The sequence below is a fragment of the Antechinus flavipes genome, chromosome 2 (assembly GCF_016432865.1).
Source record: "Antechinus flavipes isolate AdamAnt ecotype Samford, QLD, Australia chromosome 2, AdamAnt_v2, whole genome shotgun sequence".
In the NCBI taxonomy this organism is placed as follows: Eukaryota; Metazoa; Chordata; class Mammalia; order Dasyuromorphia; family Dasyuridae; genus Antechinus; species Antechinus flavipes.
This window is the reverse complement of record NC_067399.1, coordinates 334387319-334412262: the sequence shown is the minus strand read 5'-3', so window position 1 is coordinate 334412262 and position 24944 is coordinate 334387319. Positions and strand designations below refer to the sequence as shown.

Below are 24944 nucleotides of genomic sequence, written 5' to 3'. Positions count from 1 at the left end.
TCCGCTTCTCATTTTCCTTTGTTTCTAAAATGGGGCAAATAGTCACTGTGATGTTCTAGTCAGAAGCTTTTATGAGAATCAATTGAGATAACGTGTATATAAACATTCGGAATGGTACCACGTATATAGACATTTGTATATTTATTATATCTAATTTGGAATGTAAGATTCTGGTTTGGGCAGTGTAACAGTCCACCTTTAAAAGTATTCCTATGTTTATCTTAAGTTTACATCTAATAAATCATAATCTTCTTTTAGACTATTAGTTTGAAATGAAGTATAGCTTTATTTATAGCCATAGATAGCAATATATGTGTGTGTGTGTGTGTGTGTGTGTGTGTGTATGTCTATATGGCAGCAGTATTGTTCTTGATAGTACAGTTAAAATTTTGCCAAAATTTCCTTTGGTAACTTCTTTTTGGATGCTTTACCTTTCAGTTCGGCTTTGCTTTGGGGCCACAGTGATAGGCTCTGAAATTTTTTTTTTTTTTTTTTTTTTCAGATAGTTTCCTTTGTTCTTCAGTGGCGTAAGAATGACGGATATTTTATGTGGCTTTTATTGATATGTTCTCCACAACTTTATCAAAAAATTTTGAAAGTTGTATTCTATACAGCTTTATAAAAAAAAAATTGAAAGTAGTTTACCTTAATTTTTGTAAATCTCTTCTACAAAAGTGATAACCTGAATGTAAGGTGGCATATTTTGAATTGTCAGAGGCTTCTAAATTGTCTGCAGGAGTTCTGGCAGGCCCTATTTAACTAGAAAGGCCACATGGTGATACTACTGATGGGTTTCATGTTCATCATAAATTGAGTTTCATTATCTGGCTTGACCACTATAGGGTGAATTTCTTTAGTCACCGTTAAGTCAAAAGACTTCTATTATGGTTTGCAGTGGTCTTTATGTGGGTAGAAGGAACATCCATATAAATGAGATTATAAGCTCTTTGAAATAAAGGTAGTATTCTGTAGAGGTAGACTCTTAGAACTAGAATGACCTCAGTGTGAATTCTACCTTGTGATTATTGTGTCATATAACATTCCTTGAACTGTTTATTTCATATAGGATGAAATATTTATCTTAATTGGGAAGTTCTTTCTAGTGAATGGGTAGAGCTGAGGGTACTCTTGGTGGCTCTTTTGATGTGATAATATGCTTTTAGAACCAACAGAGCCCTTGGCAGGTATCATACTATCATTGATACTTATGCCGACTTTTTAGTATTCTCACTTGGGGCTGGTTTCCATTATTCTTAAATGTTACGAATTAAAATTTAATATTGTACAAAAGCTAATATGATTGAAACCACATGTCAAGTTTTATTAGCTTAAAATCAGATCTTTACTCTTTTGGATGTTATGGAACAAGTCTAGTTAAGTGGGTAGTGAATTGGGGGACTTGAAAACATTCAGTATTGATTCACTGAGGAATCTCCTTCTTTCCTTGAGGAAATTTATTAAAATGCACTAATATATAAGAAGAGATAAAAAAAATCCTCATACATCTTTCTCTTTTATAATGAAGATGGTATTTGTCTTTGTTCATTTCTTAATTATCATGTCATCTACCTCTGTTTCTGTTATTTTCTTCAGTCACTGTTCTTTCCCCTGATTCTTTTCCTTTCCATTTTAAAAATGTAAATTCCTTTGAAATACATTTTTGTCTGCAAACAGGAGCATCTGGGGGATTTTACCATCTATAGGAGCCCCACAGATGCTTCGGTTTGCAAGATGTGTTGATTACCTCTATCCCTAAAACATCGCAGAGCCTCCTAGAAGAAATTTGTTAATCATTCAGTGACATTTAGCCTAGCTATCCATTCAGGAAAGTTCATGTGGATGAAAAATTTCTATTGTTCAGATTTCTACATGCATTGGAATAGATGTCATATAGCATTCGTTCAAATGTTTGGAAAAGATAGGAAAATGAGGGAAAATGAGGATAGTGGATTGTATTGCTTTTGGAAAATTGAGAAGTATTTTTAATGATTGTAAGCAAAAAGCCCAAAGCCCATCTTTTCAATACAGTTTACTGGTGTTGGCAAATAGCAGCAAGCTCTGAAATATCACTGTCTCTGAAGAACTAAAGTTAAATGTCACTCAAAGAGCAATGGAAAGGCACATGGTAGGTGGGAGCAGGCTTCAACATATGACCAGTGAGGAATTTGAAAGAACTGGAGACAAAGATAGCATCAAAGAATTGTATGACAGAGAGGATATGTTAGTCATTGGACTAAAATGAGAGATGACAAATGGGTGGCTTGAGTTCTCCACTTGGGACCCTTACTAGTGTTAAAAGAAAGCAAAGAAGGGGTCTGGAAGATTGGATAGATCACCTGCAGCAGTTTTGTAGTGAATTTGTTTAGGATTGGTAGGTGTGGATGTTACATTCTGCATCTTGGAGAGAATTTCTGAATTGATAAGATTTTACATCTGAGTTAATTATTCCTTGAAATACTTCTAGTGTCCCCAAACTTGCCATACTTGGCTCATCTTATCTAGTGTAGCTTCCCTCCCTTTCCCCACTCCCTCCCCCCCTTTAGACCTGTATTCTGAATTGGTTCTCAACACCTTTTACAAAATATTTATTCTTCAAAAATTGGGTTTAATGGATTTAAATGAAATAATATTTAAATATATTAGGGGAACCATTTGATGACTTCTAATTTAATTTTTAAAAATTAATATTTGCCTCTGAATTTATCTCTTTTGAAAATTATTTTCAGTCAGGTACTTTTTTTTTTTTTTTTTTTTTTTTTTTAGCATTTTGCTCTATGTCTCCCAATATGCAAACTCTTAAATTACTGCATGTCTTATAGCAAGAAGAGGGATCATTTTTCCTTTCAGGGGTAATTTCCTGAAGAGGGGAAAACAAATCAGACATTAGATGGGCAAAAAGTAGCTTACTTTACCCTCACTCCCTTCAGAAAAGAAGAATGAAAAACATCTAATTTTTAACTTAAGAAGAAAGGTCCTTTTTATAAGAATTACTGAGGAAACAGAAGAAACTAAGGTTAAACAGACATTTACACAATATATCAGAATAAACTCAAAATGGATACATGGCATGAATGTTAATGATTATAACATATACAATTTAGAAATGGAGTAAATTCAGTTTTTTTTTAAAGAGATTATGATTAAACAAGGAATAGAAATGATAATCGGGAATGTGTGTAATTAAAAGCTTTTGTTCAAATAAATACATTTAGACTAAGAAGGGAAGTGATCATTTGGGAAAAATAATATTAAATATCTCTCCAAGATATATAGGCAACTAGTAGAAATAAATAAGCTCAAAAGCCATTGCCTAATCCTTAGGTGATCAAAGGATATGAAGGAACTTTTCTCAAAACATTGCACACTGTTTACGACCATATGAAAGAGTGCTTCAAATCACTAATAAAAATTGAAGTGCAAAAAAATAAAATTTTCGTCAAATAGACAAAGATCACAGAATATGATCAGTGGTCAGTGTTAAGTGGCATTGTAGAAAAATGGGCACTATTAATGCAGTATTGGTAGAACTGTGGCTTTATCCTGCTGCTCTGGAAAGCCATTTAGAATTGTGCTGAGAAAGTGATTAAATGTCTTCCTCATTTTCTCACTAATCATTTAGTTTCTCCTTGTCTACTAGTTGTTTCCTTGCTACCTACAAACAAATTCATATTTCCCTAAAAAGCATTTGCTTGTTTCTAATAGCATGATTAGTTGTTGTCTCAAGCTTTTTATAGCCAAACTTTATACTAAATATAAAAGTGGAATCACAATCAGGAATTCCACTTTGTTTCCTCTTACTCTCTTAAATCCCCTACAGTTACTTCTGACTTCATTTAACTGCAACTGCTTTTCCCTAAGTTATATGTGATCTGTTGTTTCTTCTCAGTCGCATTCTTCTTCATTTCTCTGCAAACTTTAATACTTGTCACTTGCCTTTTCCTCTAGGTTTTTGTGTTATTGCTCTCACTTTGTTGTCATCCTGTCTGATTATTTTCTTCAAGACTAAGCTCAAAACCCACTTTCTGCTAGAGGTCTTTCTTGGTCCCTTTTAGTGGTCTTGCCTTCCTCTGAGATTAACTCCAGTGGATAATCTGTAAATGCTTTATGTCTTTAGTTATTTGAAGATCTCCCTCTTTAGAATTGTAAACTCTTTGAGGTCACTTGTTGATTAAGTATATCAAGTATTTTTTGATATACTTATTTTCTAGATTCCATTTTGTGTTTTTTTGTTTTTGGTTTTTTTTGGCCTTTATTTGGGTGATATGTGGTGATCTGTGTTTCTATTGCACCTACACTTAGATGTTGATATAATTATTTCCACTGTCTATAGGTCTTCAGGTTAGGTTAGGTTAGGTTAGGTTAGGTTAGGTTAGGTTAGGTTAGGTTAGATTAGGTTAGGTTAGGTTGTGGTCCTTCATTTTCAAAGAAGAACAAAATGACATCACTATGTTAGAGTCAAGTTCCAATATGTCTGTCTATGGCTGATGAGACCAATCTAAGTTTGGAGTGCTCTGCCACAGGTTGGACAGAAATAGGCCTTATGAACATTTGAGGTGGACTCTTTAGAATTTTGTGCATCTTGCATTTCTTTGAGCTATTTCAGTTCTGCTTTGCTCATATAGCATAGCACCTTCTCTGATGAGAGCACGCCATGTTGGACAACCATGTGCTAGTGTCTCCCATGTCATACAATTAATTTTAAAGTCAGTAAGTTTTCTCAAGTAGCTGTTTGCCCATATTTACTGTTTTGGAGAGTCATCTCAAATATCATCGCTACACTCACTTCCTGTGCTCCTTACTATGGTGTTGATTGTAAACTATCTTGATGTGTGTAGATTAGATTCTGAGAAGTTTGTAGACTGTCATATATTGTAGGATAATGTGTTTATTCATGATGATTACTGCTAATAGCAGTTTTTAAAAATTAAGTCTGTCTTGATACAGTTGGTTTATTAGTTGGATTTATGTTTTCAAACTCAAAAAGGGCTTTTTTTGACATGTTTTTAAAATGTCCTTCTCTTTTCAAAGTCTTTCTACACATGGTACTTTTTGTTTTTTAAACATCCATTTCATTATTAGGTAACACACTTGTACCTAGTAATGCAATAAAAATTAAATTTCAGTGCCTCTAGGCTCTTTAGCTTTTTCCCCTTTGGATCTAAGTATTTCCTAAATTTCTACTTTAATTTCAAAATGAAGTAATTTCTTGTGATTTCCCTGCTTTTATCTCCAATTCATTAAGATATAATTTGGAGCTAAGGGTATTATTTACAAAAGAGGTATGAAGACTTTTATAACTGGTAAAATGTTTCCAATTTTATTAGAATATGGTACTGGCACATAAACAAAACAGTACATTTTACTCACACTTAGGATATATTTCTGCTTAGTGGTGAAGAGTATCTGAATACATATATACACATTTATAACAAGTGGATATATCTTATTATCTTGCCTTGTGTGATGGTACCAGAACCTAAGTAAGACTTATGCTGTTTTTTGGGTCAAATTGATTATCAACAATGGTTTTGAGTAAGGTCAGCCTGCTAAATCTTCTCTCGATTTCTTAGATCTGTAAAAAGGAATTATGTCATGCTGGCTGCTCATCTTTTTTTTTTTTTTTTTTTAATTTTATTTTATTTAATAATAACTTTGTATTGACAGAATCCATGCCAGGATAATTTTTACACGACATTATCCCTTGCAATCACTTATGTTTCGTTTTTTTCCCCTCCCTCCCTCCTCCCCCCCCCCCCCCAGGATGGCAAGCAGTCCTATATATGTTAAATATGTTGCAGTATATCCTAGATACAATAAATATTTGCAGAACCGAACAGTTCTCTTGTTGCACAGGGAGAATTGGATTCAGAAGGTAAAAATAACTCGGGAAGAAAATCAAAAATGCAAATAGTTCACATTCATTTCCCAGTATTCCTTCTTTGGGTGTAGCTGTTTCTGTCCATCATTTCTCCAATGAAACTTAGTTAAGTCTCTTTGTCAGAGAAATCCACTTCCATCAGAATACATCCTCATACAATATCGTTGTCGAAGTGTATAATGATCTCCTGGTTCTGCTCATCTCACTTAGCATCAGTCCATGTAGGTCTCTCCAAGCCTCTCTGTATTCATCCTGCTGGTCATTCCTTACAGAGCAATAATATTCCATAACATTCATATACCACAATTTACCCAGCCATTCTCCAATTGATGGGCATCCATTCATTTTCCAGTTTCTAGCCACTACAAACAGGGCTGCTACAAACATTTTGGCACATACAGGTCCCCTTCCCTTTTTTAGTATCTCTTTGGGGTATAAGCCCAATAGAAACACTGCTGGATCAAAGGGTATGCACAGTTTGATAACTTTTTGGGCATAATTCCAGATCGCTCTCCAGAATGGCTGGATTCGTTCACAACTCCACCAACAATGCATCAGTGTCCCCGTTTTCCCGCATCCCCTCCAACATTCATCATTATTTTTTTCCTGTCATCTTAGCCAATCTGACAGGTGTGTAGTGATATCTCAGAGTTGTCTTAATTTGCATTTCTCTGATCAATAGTGATTTGGAACACTCTTTCATGTGAGTGGTAATAGTTTCAATTTCTTCATCTGAAAATTGTCTGTTCATATCCTTTGACCATTTATCAATTGGAGAATGGCTTGATTTTTTATAAATTTGAGTCAGTTCTCTATATATTTTGGAAATGAGGCCTTTATCAGAACCTTTAATTGTAAAGATGTTTTCCCAGTTTGTTACTTCCCTACTAATCTTGTTTGCATTCGTTCTGTTTGTACAAAGGCTTTTTAATTTGATATAATCAAAATTTTCTATTTTGTGATTGGTAATGGTTTCTAGTTCATCTTTGGTCACAAATTTCTTTCTCCTCCACAAGTCTGAGAGATAAACTATCCTATGTTCCTCTAATTTATTTATAATCTCGTTCTTTATGCCTAGGTCATGGACCCATTTTGATCTTATCTTGGTATGTGGTGTTAAGTGTGGGTCCTTGGCTGGCTGCTCATCTAATTGGGAGTGTTACCAGAGTGACACTTTTCTTCTTCTTGAAGTTCTCTTCTTTTTGAAGGTCAAGTAGAAATGATTATATATTTAATTTTATATAAGCTATTCCATAGGTGAATAAAATGATTGTTTTTTAGTAATTGATAAGAGTACTGGGATACACATTTGCTTTCTGAAGGCGCACTGATAACACTATCAGGAATACAGTAGTAGAGAAAAAATTAATGATACTATAAATTTTTTGTGTTCCCACATAATTTTGATTTCTTCTGCTGGTTCTCTATATTTAGAAAACCCTTTATTCCAGATAGAGGATAGATTTATGAGTATTTGGTGTAATGGCATGAATTACACACACACACACACACACACACACACACACACACACACACATACACACACACACACACACACACACATATATATTTATGGAAAAAAAATATATACTCAATTTATCTGAGTAGTTGTGAACAACAGTTTTGTTTATAATGATACTCTAGTTCCAGCATATTTTTGTTGACAACAGCAACAAAATTTATAGTACAGGAATTTGTCATCTCTTAATTTATAAAGGATAGCAAGTGCCTGGTGTATTTAGCTTCTGGCCACCTGATCATGTCTTTCTAGTTATCTGGCAGATGCTAAATTTTGCAGCCTGCCATGATATGTTGCAGTTTTCACTACTTCCTTGCATAATCTGTATCAATCAATAATCTGGGCTTCCTAAACAAAACTTTCTTGTAATTTCTAGTGACTCCTGAGTTGCTTTCATAAACTCTTTTTTTTTTTCTGTAAATCTATATGATGCAGCCATTTATTTGCTGCTTCCTTGTGAATGTATCCATAGATTGAATTTATGTGGATGTTACCCACAGATTTGGAAGTGTCTGTAGTGCCAGAACTCTCTTAGTTCAGGTACAGTGTTGGTACAAAATGAGGTGGTACTTGCAAGTCATTAAACGGGTAACAGAAAGAAGTCTGCTTTGTTCCAATACAACAAAGAGATGCAACAGAATAGAGTGGTTCTTCTCATCTCCATATGGAAATACTTTTGGATGTTAGGATAAGATATGGTGAAGAACGAGGCAGCTAGAGTGACCTTTAGAAGTCTACAAAGTCAGAAGGCTTGTTGGGACTTTTTGTATCCAGAGGTGACTGGGAAGCCACATTGGGGAAGAAGCCACATTGGTAAATAACTAGTCCTATCGTAGAGTGCCTTTTAATCTCACATTTGGGTCTTAATTATTTCATAGACTTCAACTAAAGTTAAACTATTTTCAATTACATTTGGCAAATCAGATATAGCTGTTATCCTTTACTACTGTTTGGTGCAATGATATTTGCTTGTTCTAGAAGTCATTCTGTATTAACTTTCTGTGTGTACAGAGATGATCAGTTCTCTTCCTCCCCTCCTCCCCCCTGCTTTTTTTTTGTGAGAAAGCATTAGTGAATACAATAATTATTTTTTGTAGCTGAATACAAGTTTAGGATGTAAGTTCATCCTCTGAGGATTCAGTGATTGCATCTTCCTCACAGTTTTAATAACAGACAGGATAACTGGGATGATAGGCATCTCATTTGGTTCTTACATTTTGAAATCCTCTACTGGGTTTCAGTATTTTGAAAGGTTTTCATTCTCTGTAGCTTAGAGATTATGGATAATTTGGTAAAGATAGCTATTCAAATGTTAAGTCTTTAAAATTATTATGTCTAGGTACTTGCGGATGACAGTTCTTTCTGTAATGATGCTGCAGTTCTACTGAAGTTTATTGGTTAAATTGTCCAGGATATTTTGAGTTAGCTAGTTATAGTATGGAATATGTTATTTGTTAGTCCACATAGAGAGCTTCTGATATATAATTGTGTTGCTAAGGATTAGTAGATGTTTGATTTTCATAGCCTTCAATAATGTGTTTTTATAACATCTATCCTTTCTTGCAAATTCCACATTGATCCCTAAATCTAGGTTCTTTAAAAGGATAATCATTCTGTAGTTTCCAGTGGCAGTGATCTCTTCTGAATTACCATCATAAACCCTTCTCTTTCCAAAAACAGATTGGTGTGACTCAGCTGTTGGTTTGCTTCTTTATTGACATATTCTTGGCTGAGTTTGACTGTATGTTGTATATGGACAGCCTTTCGATTCCACTGTTTCATAGGCTCTGCCTGGAGGTAAGCTACTTACAGTTATATTTAACAAATCCAATGGCGTGTACCTCTTATCAGCCTTTGTTACTAATGCTTGCTAAAGTGAGTTGTGCTTGTTCCAAAAGTATATCTGAAGTCTTCTAACCTGTTTATTAATTACTTGAAGCATCTTGTTTGTTTTTTTCTTGATGAGGAAGTCTTTTCTTTATATAGCTTTTTTTTTGTGATAAATCCTGTTTCTTTAATATTATATAAGTTTTTACTAGCATATTTCTCTTCCTCTTCTCATAATTTCATTGATACAGGTTTAAAAATAAAATTTTTTTTTCTCCATTTTTTTTTTTTTTGAAACCTTAATCATCCAGTATTTCTCACGCACTCTGATCCCAAAATATCCAAACAATTATACTTGGGCAACATCTTTTCTGTCCATCTTCTCTTCTTACTGGGCTAACTACCACTTTAATTCAGGCCATGATTTCTTTTCACCTAGACTAATGATACAGTCTCATAATTGGCTCTTAAGTCTTTTTTCCTTTTTAAAGATCCTCATACAGCTGCCAAAAAGATACTCCAAAATGCAGGCTTATCACTTAATCTTGTTTCTAGAATCAAGTACAAAATCTTTGTCATGTAAAGATCTTTACAACCTGGCTTCAACCTATTTTTCCATGTTTATTATGTATATAACACTCTCTTTCATGCAATCTACAATCTAAACACATTAACCTTCATGCTGCTTTCATATCTGACCCCCTTCAGACTACTTCCTGTTGCAGGAATGGCATCCCTCATTTTCACCTTTTAGAATCTTGTCTCCTTCAGAATATAAGCTTAAATGCAGTTTTCTATATGAAGCCTTTCCTGATCCTTCACCCTTCCCTCAGGTATTAGTGACTTCTTTGTAATAGTTACATTTTGTATGTACAGATATGCACAGAGATATTATAGTGTATATATGCATGTAGTATTTAATAGAATATAAGCTTCCAGGAAACAGGGATCACTTCCTTTTTGCCTTTTTATCCATAGTGCATGACACACAGTGGATATTTAATTAATGCTTGTTATGTGATTGCTCTAGCCCTCATTGATCTCCTTTTCATCTAATATTCACAGTCTACTTTTAGTATCATAGACATAGAGTTGGAACTAAAGAGTTCTTTCTACTTCCTCTTTTTAGAGAGTTTTTAGAAAACAGAATTACTTGCTCAAGTAACTTCAGCTTGGCAGGATCTGAACCCAAATTCTCTAACTTCTAATCCATCAATCCTCCCACTGCACCCTATCCTCTTCCTTTGCATTTCTATCTTTGTTTTGTTTTAATGAGTTGATTTCCCTTCCCTGCTTCTTGATGAGTTATTTGAGGGCATTTGCCATGTTTTCTGTTTCTTATCCTTTGTAATGCTTAGTAGCTACTGTGTTGCTTAATTGGAGGTCTTAGGAGGATGACTACAGGATTAAAGGAAGCTCAAAACTGGTTTTACCCAATTAAGAGAAACAGTTCTTTTATATTAAGCTTGAAACCTTGGGTGACCTGTTTCAGGTCTTTAATTTTTAAGGTTTCTGAGAACTCAGTTTTTCAGACTATTTTGACAAAGTATAGTACTGAGGGATGTTTAAGTGAAGATAATCCTATAAACACAGAGGATCACAAATTTAGAGTTTGGTAAAGGGACCTTGAAGATCATTTAATAAAGAGGTGGCAAATTCTTGTGGAGTGTTGCCAGAATCAAACAAACATATAATTGGGAAATGTTTTACAAAATAAATAAAATACAACATAGATAATGTAAAATTGTGGTTTTCTTAGGCAATAAGGGGTCTGAATGGTTTGTTTTTATTTGAATTTGAGACTGCTGATTTAGTACAACTTCATATTAGTTGATACCATTAGCTTTGTTGAACACTGGGGTGCTGACCTTCCTTTACATGCTAACCTGCTTTTCTAAGCCTGGTTATCCCCAGATTATTTTAGGAATGTTTTATTGTTAGCCAGGCTTGTCTCTGTATTGAAACGAACTTTTCTAGATTGTTGAGGGTTTTCATAAGCTTTTTGCTGAAAGCATCCTCTAGGATTTTGCCATTTTCTTGAAATCCATCTAGCAGAAACACCTAGCATTTTGAATCAATACTGTGCATTTAATTTCATGAAATTAAAATTGCTTTTGTTATGGTACAATATTGTTTGCTTAATGATTGGTTCATGTACTAATTGGACAAACAAAAAAATAGGAAAAAAAAACCTCATGAATACAGACTCCTTTACACCCTTATATAATCTTGAAGGTGTTTGCTTTTAATTGACTTGGCTTATGATAGCTACTTGTTTGGCCCTGTTTTTCTTGTAACTTTGTGTTTCTGTTTGTGATATTGTTGAATTGCAACTGAAAAACTTGTGCAACATAAAACTGTTTTCCATTTTGTAGTCACCTTGCTGTACTTTCTGAAGTCAGACCTCATTTATTGAATAAGATGATGAATAAGGAGAAACTGTTATTATACAAGGCATTTGTAGAAATAAAACTAGTTTAGAAAGTGCATGTGCAGCAACATACTTAGCTGAACATTTAGGCGTTAATACTGATCAAAGAAAGTGGGAGCTTCAAGTTCAATATGTACATACCTGGCTTTATTTGTATTCTGTAAATGGTTCCTGAGAAGTCTTTTCCATCTTGCCTTGGTATGCAAATAGATTTTTATCCTCAGGAAATTAGTAAGGGTAGGGAGGGACTTCTTATTTTTATAGCTATTAAACTCATAAAAATTAACTCAAAATAGCAAAGAGGATTTCTAAATTCATTTGTAACTTTAGTGCCTTGAAATATTTTCTTCTTTGTCTTCTGAGACACAAACTTTTTATATTTTCTTCTGTTTTCTGAGACACAAACTTTCTATATTCTGTTCCCTCTCCAACTGCTGCACTAATGTTTTTGAGAATAATAACGTACTAGTCTATCCTCTTTTAATATGAATATTAACAGATGCTATATCTGTAGTACTTTTCATTTTGCAAGAAGATTCACATGTTAGCTAATTCTTAAAACAATCTATTGGTGTAAAAAAGTGTAACAATTAGTGTCCTCATCTATGATGAAACTGAGTCATGACTATAAAATATCAAGTGTGACAGTTTATAGTTAAAGGTTTTGTTTGTATATTTGTTTCACAGTTCATTTGAGCATACTCAATTCATATTGAAAAGAAGGATACATATTTCACATTCAGTCTCCATAGTTCTCTCTCTGGATGTGGATGGCTCTTTCCATTCCAAGTCCATTGGAACTGCCTTGAATCACCTCATTGTTGGAAAAAGCCAAGTCCATCAAAGCTGTTGATCCAGAATTTTAATTGTGTTGATGTTGATCCTGAAAATAAATGCAATGGGAACATTTTTTCCCCTTAAAGTAAGCCAAGAATAAAAAGTTAATTATGAAAGAAAGCAGGGAGTTAGTCCCCCCATTTTAGAGGTGAGTAAACGGAAGCCTAGATACTTATCCCTAACAGGGAGCAAGCCCTCAGGAGCAGAACTTGAACCTGGATCCTCTGACTTGGAGTGTGGGACCTTCTGACCGAAAACAAATAAAAAAGATATTTGTACAATGCACCATACATAGTGTTAATCATTGCAGCTTTTATCTCATTAGATCTTTACACAGTCCTGCTAGGTAGATGCTGTTATTGTCCTTCCCCATTTTACAGATGAGGAAACAGAGGCAGACAAAACTAGCTCAGAGTCACACAGCTAGTACTATTCTGCGGCTGGTTTTGAATGCAGGTCTTTCTGACTCTGAGCCCAGTGTTCTATCTGTAATCCTCTAGATACTCTTATCATCCACCTTCCTCATCTTTAAGAAATTTTTATTCTGTCCATTGAATTTTTTGCTTAACTGAAAAGGTATGTAGAATTTGTTTTTGTTTTTATTGTTCATTAAAATTTTTTTTCTAAAATCCATTAATTGAACAAGTTTGACAACAGAGAAGAGATGAGAAAGTGTATTTTTTTCCTTTTATTGGGTTGATGTGGAATGTTAAATCTGTTGTATTATGTATCAGCTTATTTTTTGAAATGTTTTTGTTTCAAATCTTTGTTACAAGAGAAATTTTCTGGATATGGGAAGTAGAAAGGGATCTATATATCTTTTAATAATAGCTTTTTATTTTCAAAATACGTACAAAGATAATTTTCAACATTCACCCTTGCAAAACCTTGTGTTCCAAATTTTTCTCCCTCCCCTAGACAGCAAACTATCCAATGTAAACATGTGCAGTTCTTAGGAAGAGATATATTAAAAAATGAATTTGATATAGGTATTCAAAAATGAAACCAGGAAAAGTTTGACTCATTAGGTTATTTTCAGTGCCGTAGAATGCAGTTATGATTTAATTTTTCAAAATTTGGGAATAGCTTACATTTATAAAACTCTTAGAATGCATTGCCTCATTTGAATCTTAAAAATTCTTGGTGAAGTAGATGCTATTATCATTCCCTGTTAGAGATGAGGAAAGTGAGGATCGAGATAGAAGTAGTTCTCAAATCCTATTTTGAACTAGGTCTTCCTAGGTCATTGTTTTTATGGCTCTGCATATTGGTTGTGATTGTGTAGTACTATAGATTTAGAACCATGTACAAAATTGGACGGAAGATGTATTAATCTTAGAATATATTTTAGAAGTTTTTTATTTAAAAACATTTGAAAACATTAACTTACTAATGATTTGATTTTTTTCTGCTAAAAGTCTAGTTTGGAAAAGTATTGTGATTGTTTAAAACATTTCAGTTATTTGTTGTACTGTGTTATTATTAGAATCACAGATATACAAATTATTAACAACCAATTATTTTAAGACATAATTTTACTGGTAGTATATTGTTGCATACTTGGCTTTGTAGTTATTCATTTACTTGCATTTATTTTTTTATTTTATATATATATATTTATTAATAACTTTTTATTGACAGAACCCATGCCAGGGTAATTTTTTACAACATTATCCCTTGCATTCACTTCTGTTCCGATTTTTCCCCTCCTTCCCTCCACCCCCTCCCCCAGATGGCAAGCAATCCTATACATGTTAAATAGGTTACAGTATATCCTAGATACAATATATGTGTGCAGAACCAAACAGTTCTCTTGTTTCACAGGGAGAATTTGGATTCAGAAGGTATAAATAACCCGGGAAGAAAAACAAAAATGCAAGCAGTTTATATTCATTTCCCAGTATTCTTTCTTTGGGTGTAGCTGCTCCTGTCCATTCTTGATCAATTGAAACTAAATTAGCTATCTTTATCGAAGAGATCCTCTTCCATCAGAATACATCCTCATACAGTATCATTGTTGAGGTATATAATGATCTCCTGGTTCTGCTCATTTCACTTAGCAACTTGCATTTATTTTTATGGCTACTGTTTATTATAAGCTAGGTGGCACAGTAAATAGAGCACCAGTCCTAAAGTCAAGAGGACCTAAGTTCAAATCTGGTCTCAGACACTTACCACTTCCTAGCTGTGTGACCCTGGGCAAGTCACTTAACCCAGTTAAAGGGGGGGAAAAGAAGAAATGTTATTTTAAATATAAAATATTGATGGGCAAGCATGAGCGGGTTTTGATCTGCATGATTGGAGGGAAGTTTTAAAGCAATGAGATTGCAGATCAATTTGAGTAATTATAAACTAAGAGTCCATTCTGATAAAAAAAATTTTTTTAAAGACCTGAGACATAGGTATAGTCTATAAGAACCTTGGGTAACTTTTATACTATGAGAAGTATCAGAGTAGGGCTTTGGAAGTATTACCTCCAGAGTAAGCTGAAAGATTTTATAAATAAATAATTCAGTATAAAAAAGCTAGGCATCTTTTATTTGCTATAAGTTTTTGATTTAAAAGGAAAATCAACAACAAATCAACAGAAAAATACAAACTCTACAAAAAAAATCATTTGCTTTTGATCAACACTGCAGTATTCTTCAATAAAATAGTATGCTCTCTTTGGATGTTCACAATTTTGTAATCTAACACTTTTCAGAAATTATTGGCTTTAAGAAACGAACAGATTGTTTGGTGCTGAAAGAAGCAGCAGAAATCCAGCACAGACAACAACTCAGAATGTTATAACAGAATTTTTAGTTTTGGAATATTCATCAAAGTAATGAAAATGTGTCAATTTTAGGTATGACATTTTGAAAAGCAGTTCCCTGATTTATAAATTCTATTAACCTTCATTTTAGTTATAGTGAGCATCTCTATGGTGAATGATACTATTGCAAGCAGTATAATAGCAAGAAAATATGCACCATGGAAAAATTTTCATAGTTGCATTACTTATGATAACAAAACTCTATAAACAAAATATTTGCCAAATGATTAGAGAATGGCTGAATTAATTGTGGCTTGTGATTGTTATATTACTATGTCATTAGAAGTAATGAATATGAAGACTAGAATAAATGTTGGAAGACTTAAATAAAATGATGCGGAGAGAAGAAAGTAGAAGCAAAAGAATCAGTATGCAATGACTGTAATAATGCAAATAAAATAAAAATGAAGGAAAATAAAATTTTAAAAATTAGTGTTTATTAGTATTTCATCAGAATAAAAGAAATACATCCTTTCTGTTGATTCTCAGGCTACTGCTTTGCAGATTTAGGTATTTGCTGGACAGTCTGTTGTACCAGAATAAAATGCTCTGATTACAGTAAATTAAAATATAAAGATAGTTTTCTGTTTTACTTTGTCCTCATCCCCCATCTTGAATAGGAAATATTATTAAAATAAATTTAAATTTAAACATTTTAAATAAAATAATTTAAAATTATATAATTTTACTGTCTCATCAAGGCAAGAAATACTTAAAAAATTTGCAATGTACCATGTAACATAAGTGCTAAATTTTATATATGTAAATACATGTTTATATATGGCCACTGCTACATATAACTTATATATATAGAAATAAAATAACAAAAATATATATAAACCTTTTGATAAAAGTCAGATTAGAACTCCATTATAAGAGAGTAATAAAAAGTGCTTGACAGTCAGAACTGGAAAGAACAATCAGAAAATTCATAAGTTGTAATATTCTATATTGATTTGGGGTATTCCAGTATAAAATACAGCATTGAAATTGTTAACACTTATAGAAAATTCTACTCATTTTTATTTACTGCGGGTACAAATCTGATTTAAAACAACTAAATGATTACCTTTTATCATGCATGTGTAAACACAACTTTAATTAATGAATTTGGTAATTGTTGTTTACTGATTGATATTAATTTATTTTTTGATTTGATTGATTAATTAACTGATTGATATTAAGTACAGTGAGGCAGTCTCTACCTTATAATTTTTCAATTTTTTTGTTCTAATACAAAAACATTTACTTAGATCATGAAACAGTATGGATAGTAAGGGAGAAGATCAAATAGTAAAAAAGTTCCTGCACTTATACAAAAATTCCCCCTTTCTCCTCCAATTCTTCAGTAAGGATATAATTACTCAATATTCCAAGATCGTCAGGGATAAATTTTTAGGATGGTATCAAAGGATTTTTTCCTACAAATCTTTTTCTTCAGGACATTGAAAACTTCTCTTTGGCTCTGGAGTATTAGGATTTTTGTAGACTTATTCAGTCACAGAATTTGAGAGTTGGAAGGGACCTGAGGACCACCTAGTTCAATCAGTGACATGCTAGTAAACAACTTGCTGTCAGGATGGGGACTGAGAGGGGAGAAATTTTAAGATAGACTTGAATCTGCATTAGTATAAACATTTTCCCATCATTTTTGTGAATCTAGAGAGGAGTTGGCAAACTGTAGGTGAGAACAAAATCAGGCATGTTTTTTGTATAGTCCTGGGGCCACATATTTTCACATTTTTTTAATACAACAAAACTTTGTTTTTGTTTTTATATTTCTTTTAAAACAACAACAACCAAAAAAAACCAAAAGCCCTCCCCACCCCCCCAACAAAAACAAAAACAAAAATCCTGTCTTAGTTCTTAGACTGTATAAAAACAGGCACAGGATGGCTTTAGCCAAAGAACTGTTTTTTGCTGACTCCTGGTGTAGATAATCAACAAAATAATAAATCAGGATGATTTCTTGAATTCCAGAGTACACTGAAAATTTTAATAACTGGCTCTCTAGAGCTGGCCTTTAGAAGATTCCAATATATCTCTGAGTTGAATCTATATGTATGACTAGAATTCTCACTAGAAGATATCCAACCAGGTATTTGAATTGAAGCAAATGGACAGACCTCTGATTAAAGACTGCTAAGGAGGAAGACTCCCCTACCTTTTGAGTTGATTTTTTTTTTTTTTTTTTTGTGCCAGTTCTTACTGTTAGGACTTTGTTTTAGAAATGAGTCCAGGTTGATCATGTTTCATTCCTGCATGTGCTGTGCTCATGACTGGTGTGCTTTGCTGTCATGCTTCTTTGTGAGGCATGCCTCTTCCCTCTACCCCCCTTAGCTTTTCAGATCCCTTTTGGATATTATGTTTCCTCATTAGACTGTAAGCTCTTTGAAAGCAAGGACTGGCCTTTTCCTTATATTTATGCCTGAAGCCCATAACATAGCACTGCCTAGCATATAGTAATTGGTTGATAAATGTTTGTTGCCTTGCATTAGGAAGTTTTTGTCCAGACATCGTCTCAACTGGATTCTGTAACTTCTGTGCATTGCCTCAGGTTCTTTCCTTTGGAGAGAAACAGAAAAAAAAAATCTCCACATGACAGTCTTAACATATACTTGAAGTCTGTTGTCATGTTTCTTTGGAGTTTTTTCAAAGTTAAATGTGCCAAGTGTCTTCAACCAATCCTTATACAAGATTAGCTCAGGACCCTTCAGAAGCCATCCTGGTTACCCTTCTCTGAACACTTATCAATGCTCTTCTGAAACCATGGTGCCCATAATTGAACACAGTATGACAGATGAGATCTAACAAAAGACAATCTCCTCCCTGTTCTTAGAAGCTATGCCCATTTTAAAGCAGCACAAGCCTACATTAAGCTGATTTGGCAGCTATGTCAGATTGTTGACTCATTGTTTTATTCCTGATCATTTCCCATTTTCAGAATAACTGCTGTCTAATCATGTCTTCACTATCTTCTACTTATAAACCTGTTTTTGTACTCATATGACTTTCCATTTAACTTTAATAAATTTCATCATCTTCACTTGCTTCACAAGCCCAATGTGCTAGCCTAAAGATTCTTTTAGATTTTGATTTTTTCCTTCTATGTTAGGTACCACCCTCCCACCTTGGTTCAGGCAGCAGGGTTTGGTGAGCATATCTTTTATGTTTTTATTCAAGTCAGTGATAAAATGCTAATTAGCTCAGATCACTGGACTATATTACTGCAAATTTCCAGCTTCATTGACATCGAACCATTAACTAGTTCTTCAGACTTGCCAGCCAACCAACTGTATTATTGTCTAATCCATATTTGTTTATTATTTCTTTTCTTACAAGCATAATATGAAATAACTTTATCAAAGATTTTGCTTAAAAAATCCAGGTAAATTATATCCATAGACTTCCCCTTATTTATTTTAGTCAATATATGTGGGAGGGCTTTCAGTTGGAGAAGGAACGAAGGGGGAGGGAGGTAATGAGATTAATCTGTCATGGACCCATTCTTGATAAAGCCAGGCTGAGTCTTTATGACCATTGCTTCCCTTTCTAAATGTTCAGGAGTTGAAGTTAAGCTCACTAGCCTACTTTCTGCCAACGTTGTTCTCTTTCCTACATTGAAAATTAGAATTTTCCATTCTCCAATCTTATAACACCTTTTTTATTTCCTATAGTCTTTCAGATGTTACCAATTCTGTCTATTAGGTGTCTTTTCTTTTTCTTCAGTATAATGTAATAGTGAAAAGGGCTCTGAATTAGATATTATTTGTTTTTTGGGCTTTTTGCGTAGACATAAAGTCATAGTTTTTACTTTTTTCCCGAATTTTGTCTCCTGTGACTTTTTGCATGTTTTAGCTACTAATCTAATTTTATAGCTTTACAAAGATAATTTTCTCCCTCTCCCATTTGTTTTAGTTTGTTGATTTCATTTGAAAGTACTTTGCAAATACATTCTTACCAGCCTTTGTTAGGTATACCCCTTCTCTGGCCTTGATTCTGTCATTCCTCCATTGTAAGCCATTATACAAAAATCTAAATCCCATATTGAGATACAACTTCCTTAACCAGCTTCTTAACTCCTAAATTAATTTTTCATTTCTGCATCCATTTCCTAAAGTAAATCATAAACTGACTTTATGGTTCAATTTTTGCCCAAGACTTCATTGTTAACAAAATTTATAGGTTTATTTTAGAAGTGTCATTTTTGCTTACACAATTCACCCAAAGTGGGTAATTTACATCCATTTTTATAAAACTGGTATCTTTTTGTTATATCTGTTATCAAATGACAAATGGGATATCAAATGAAATAACATGTAGAACATTTGGTAAACCTTAAACTGGTGTTTTTATTTGATTCTTAATATTATTGCACATGCCTCACAGTACAACAGATCTTTCTTGTCAGGACCATGCTACTCTTTCTCTTTTTCTTCTGATCCTTACTATAAATTCTCAGTTTGATAATTTCTCTGGTTCTAATGTATCACTCTTTGGAGGACAAACAACTTCTTTCTACCCAGAGCATTTAGCTTTCTCCTTTTTGGGAAGAGCTTCCAATCTCTTTTTAAGCTCTAATTGTATAGCTTTCCTTTTCCTTCCCATCACCTTTTATGTAACTACTTTTCCATTCATCATCATAACAAATGTCAGTTTTCTCTTCTTCCCCATCAGGTTCCTTTGTCTACCCCTATTTAAGTATTTCTTCTGTTTACTTTAGGACAGGGTCTTTGGACTTTTAAAAATATTTTGAAAACCAGTTCCTTTATAATCCTTTTATTTCATTTATGCATTTAAAATCATTTTCTGGGAAGGGTTCACTACAGTAGGCTATGGATGGCAATTGTGGATGGATGAAGGCAGTTCACCATGTGGATTCTCAAAAGCGGTCCATGATGGGGAAAAAAGGTTACTAAGCTACTCCAGGATCACTGCCTTCTTCTCTCTTATAGCAGGTACAGGGGATAGAACGTTGGGCTTGCAGTCAGTAAGATCCAAGTTAAAATTTTGCTTCAGGCACTTAGTAGCAATTCAACCTTTTCTTGAGTGGTAAAATGTGATTATAATAGCATTTTTCCTCCCAGGATTGTTGTGAGGATCAAATGAGATAGTATTTAATATTTTTAAAGCATTGCACAGTGTTTGACACATACTTGTTCCCTTTCCTTTTATCTTACAGTTTGGGTTGTAGAAAAGGGTTCCTTAAGTCCTTTCACATTCCTCTAGAAAGGAAATCACTTTAAATTTAGGACAAATATAATAGCTATTCTAATGTAGTAAGAATATAAACTTTGTATAAGATGCTAGCCATTGCACAATTCCCTCTATTCTTTATAATGCTTGGGATTTTCAGTCTTATTTCTTTGAACTATTTGAAGGTAATTATACCTCAATCCTAATCATCTGGTTAAATTTTTACAGCCAGTTATCACCTTTTGATAGCCTGAGTCCTCTAGGAGTTCCTTTCTTTTGCCTCTGCTGGTGGGGCACATCTATCCTCCTCTCTGTCTTTCACTCATATCCTCTTTGTCTCTTCAGTTTGTCCCCTATAATCATCCTATTTGATTAACCCTCTATTTGTTTCACTTTCCCCATTATTATTATTATTTTTTTTAACTTAGCCTTACCTTGTATTACCAGCTACCTTAACCTTCTCCATCACAGCACATTTTCAAGTTCTACTCTATAATTCTCCTTAATTCTGTTCTTCTTTCAAACAGAAGTAGAAATTGGAACAGTATCTAGGTGTTTGTTCTTTGGGTTTTCCTCCATTTCTCCAACATTTTGTCCTCAAACTCTGAATTTCTCCAACCAAGCCACATAATTTCATTTTCCTTCTTATTTTATTTAAGACCTTCTTTCATCTCTCCATTCTTCCCAATAAATCTCCTTCAGAGAAAACCCAAGAATCCATTTTATCTCTCCCCTTTGTTCGCTATTATTTAATAATATCTGGTTATAAGATATAATTTGACTATATATATCTCTTACCTATTAGCAATAAAGAATCCAATAATTTTTTGTGTGTGATTTTCTGGCCAAGTACAAAGAGTTTTCTGTGGTCAAAATTTCACGTCCAAAAAACAGTTAAGTCTGAAAGAATGATCTAACAACACCTTTTATTTCCTAGTGGTGCTGGTTTGATCTGATAATATTGCATAGCTACTGATTATTTCCTGGCACATAGTAGGCATTTGATAAATGGTTTTTGATTGAATAAACTGCGGAGAGAGGAAGAAAATGAAGGGGGAGAATCTTCTATTAGTTCTTTTCTTTAAGGTCAAGTTTTGACCTTTATCAATGTTGTCAAGTTATGCTTCTTCAGACAGCTCTTTAATAGGATTTGGCCTGTCCAGATTATCTCTTCTGTTAAGTACAGGCTAGCTCCCTGGAGGCCTCAGGGTCAGCCAGAGTCAGGATAAGTAAAAGTCCTTGGTCTTTAGGAGGAGAAATGAAAGAAATAGGCAAACTGCCACAGGCTCCCCAAAGATGTATCCTCAATTCTGGAGTCCAAAGTCATCAACTTCTCTTCCCTTCATCTTGCCTCTAAGTGAAGCTCTGGCTTCTGCCCCTCCACCCTCTAATCCTTGCCTATGATTATCTTAACATCTAGCATTCACCCAGCTTCAACTGTGAGAAAAGCAATTTATCCAAACATATGCTAATAGAGTCATTGTCTCATATCAAACAGGTAATTAACCTTAAGTGCTCAGTTGTCTGATTCAAACACATCTTTTTCAGAGTTTTAGCCCTTTACACACTTCTCTCCCAAACCATTTAGGATTTTAAGAAATCAAGCAAAATTATCAATAACAACTGTTTAATGTTATAAGTAGCATTCCTTTTAGGTACAATTTCATTATATGTTTGAGTACAATTTTGTACTTTAGAGTACTACAGTATTTTAGATAATCAATAGGTATGGTGTATTTTTATAAGACCATGGGACATCGAACATTTTCAGAAGGTTTAAGAGTACAGTTGTCTTATCTTTGCCTTATGCCATTTTATTTGTTCACAACTTATGATGAATTTGGATTCCTAGAAACAAAACTTTCTGATTTTATCATTGGAAAAGCTTTACAACATGACAGAGCTATGACTATATTTTATTTTAAAATAACTGAAGCTGATGAATAAAGGAGATAGAGTAGGCTTCATTTTGCACATTTGGAAACAGAATTAGACCTGAAAATGTTTTTATTGGCTTATAGTATTTATACTGCCTTTAAAAGAACCAACATCAAGGAATGATTCATTAATAACAGTCGAATTCCTTTCTCTTTTCTACCCTTTCATTCTTGGTATGTAAAGGACCCAATAAAAATATGTTTCCAGTGTTTTTCCATTCTATGACATACAGCTAAATTTCATAGTTTGAAGATCAGGGATATAAAAACTTTCAAAAGGATACTAATAAGAGAGCATGATATAGAGGTCTTTGGGAGAAAAAAAGAGGGTGATAGGGAAATAGAAGAGGAAAGGCAGTGATTATACAACTGTTTTAGAAAAGTTCAAATTAGCTCCTGTTAATACACTTTTATATTACATTAGACTTTATAAAGTTTTTACATGTATTATTTTGTTTGATTTTTCATGACAACTTGGATAGTATATAGTATTAAATATCATCTCTAGTTTTTTAGGTAAGAAAACTGGCAGAGAAAATCTGTCAATCAAGCAGCAATATATGGGGCGACTATGTAATACAGGATAGACTGCAAGAGCTGTATTAGAGAAGATATGAGTTCAGATTGGGTCTCAGACACTTAAGAGCTGGGTAACTATGGAATTCACTCAACCATTGATTGCCTCAGTTTCCTCAATTGCAAAAGCAGATAATAATAGCACTTACTTCAAGGGGTTGTTTCAGGGATCGACAAAAACAGTCCCTGCCCTAAAAAAAACTCACGTTCTAATGGAGAACACATGCAAAACAAAATGGTATGAACAAGCTATATCCAGTGTAGATTGGGAGTAATCAGTATGAACTAGCAGTAAGGGGATGGAAGTGTAGTAGATAAAACTGGGATTTTAGTTGATCATTGGAAAAAAGGCAAAGGATCCAAGCTTTGGAAATGAAGAGGAAGAATACTTTGGGTTTAAGATAGCTAGTAAAAATTGCTTAAACAAGCTTATTTAGATTAAACTCAAAAGTTTGCTTCTACAACCCTATTCTGAGATTTTCTCTCTTAGTTTGATTATTTGGAGATATGAGGGTCACTGACTTTGAATAATACTTAAAGATTGTTTTAGGGAAGGAAAGTTTTAAAAAAAAGTATTAGTAACTAGGTGGGGCTAAAGGTAGTAGATATTAGAGCAGGCCCTGGACTCAGGGAAACCTGAGTTCAAATCCAGTTGTTAGTTTCTGTTTACTTCAGTTTCCTAATCTATAATATGGGGATGATAATTGACCCCATTTCCTAGGACGAATGATAATTTTGTAAAGTGTTTTGCATACATTAAAGTGCTACATAAACAACTATTATTATTATGATAGTATATTTACTATTTTAATAGAAGTCATAATGTCCATATTTGCTTGGGTTTTATGGTGTTTATGATTTCATTTGAGAAATTAGATTCATTTATTGACCCTTCATTATATCTTTGAGGGAGAAGCCTCTGTGTGTGTGTGTGTGTGTGTGTGTGTATTCATTCTATGGTGCTTCTGTCAAAAAAAAGTTATTTTATAGTGTGGTATATGGAAAGCTGATCTAGGGGGCAAGAAGTCCTGAGTTCAAGTACATCCTCTGACACAGATTTGCCTTGTGACCTTGCGTGATGTTGAACTCAGACCTTGATGTAACTTTCTTAATAAGCTTTTGTTTTTCCTTTGCAAGGCATTTGGAGTTGTGACTTGCCCAGGGTCACAAAGCTAGTCAGTATTAATTGTCTGAGGCCAGATTTGAATTCAGGTCCTCTTGACTCCAGGGATGGTGCTCTATCCATAGCATTGCCAAACCCATCATCTCATTTGATTTTCACAACATTCATGTGTTATAGGTGCTATCAGTGCTCCATTTTACAGATAAAGCAACTTGGGTTAAGTATCCAGGATCAATCAACTAGTAAGTGCAAACACTTACTGGGATTTGAACTCAGCTCTTCTTGACTCCTCATCCAGTGCTCTGCATTGGTAATTCCCTATAACTAGGAAACCACAGATCCAATCTTAATTCCCTTTCTCGCCTTTTCCCAAGTGTTACCTGGCATTGAACTATGAAGTAGAGATGTGCATGTGCAGGGTTGTATAGTGGCATCAAGTCAAAGTTAAGTCATAAAGAGCTAAAAAGTCTTCATTTGAGAGTATTATAAACTTAATATTAAACATTAATTTAGTGTAACTTAGTGGAAAGAAAATTGTCTCTGGAGTCAGAGAATAGGGATTTCTATCTTGCCACTTTGGGTAGAGTTACTTTGCCTTTCTTGGGCCTCAATTTCCTCTAAGTAACATGAAGGCTTAGGGCTTTTTCAATCTACATCTACATTTGTTTTCTAATTATTTATCTTTAATTGAATTTCATTGTATAAAATATTATAACTTCACCAATTATCCTTGCCAATTTTGTTGTATGGAGTTGTATTAGTTAAGCTATGTTCTTCCTGTTCTGCTTTTAAAAGGGAGTTTTAT

At 33.8% G+C, this 24944-nt stretch overlaps 1 protein-coding gene across 6 annotated transcripts in view; it reads left to right on the top strand.

Annotated features, from left to right (window-relative positions):
• Positions 1–24944, top strand: part of PPP2R5E (protein phosphatase 2 regulatory subunit B'epsilon) — a 170646-nt gene that overhangs the window by 58538 nt on the left and 87164 nt on the right. Inside the window, exon 1 of one of the 6 annotated variants that reach the window (XM_051977797.1) lies at positions 9108–9194. The exons of the other annotated variants lie outside the window; for them this stretch is intronic. The gene's annotated coding sequence lies outside the window, so the exon portion shown is untranslated. Of the gene's footprint in view, positions 1–9107; positions 9195–24944 lie in introns of those variants that run through there. 6 annotated transcript variants of the gene reach the window in all.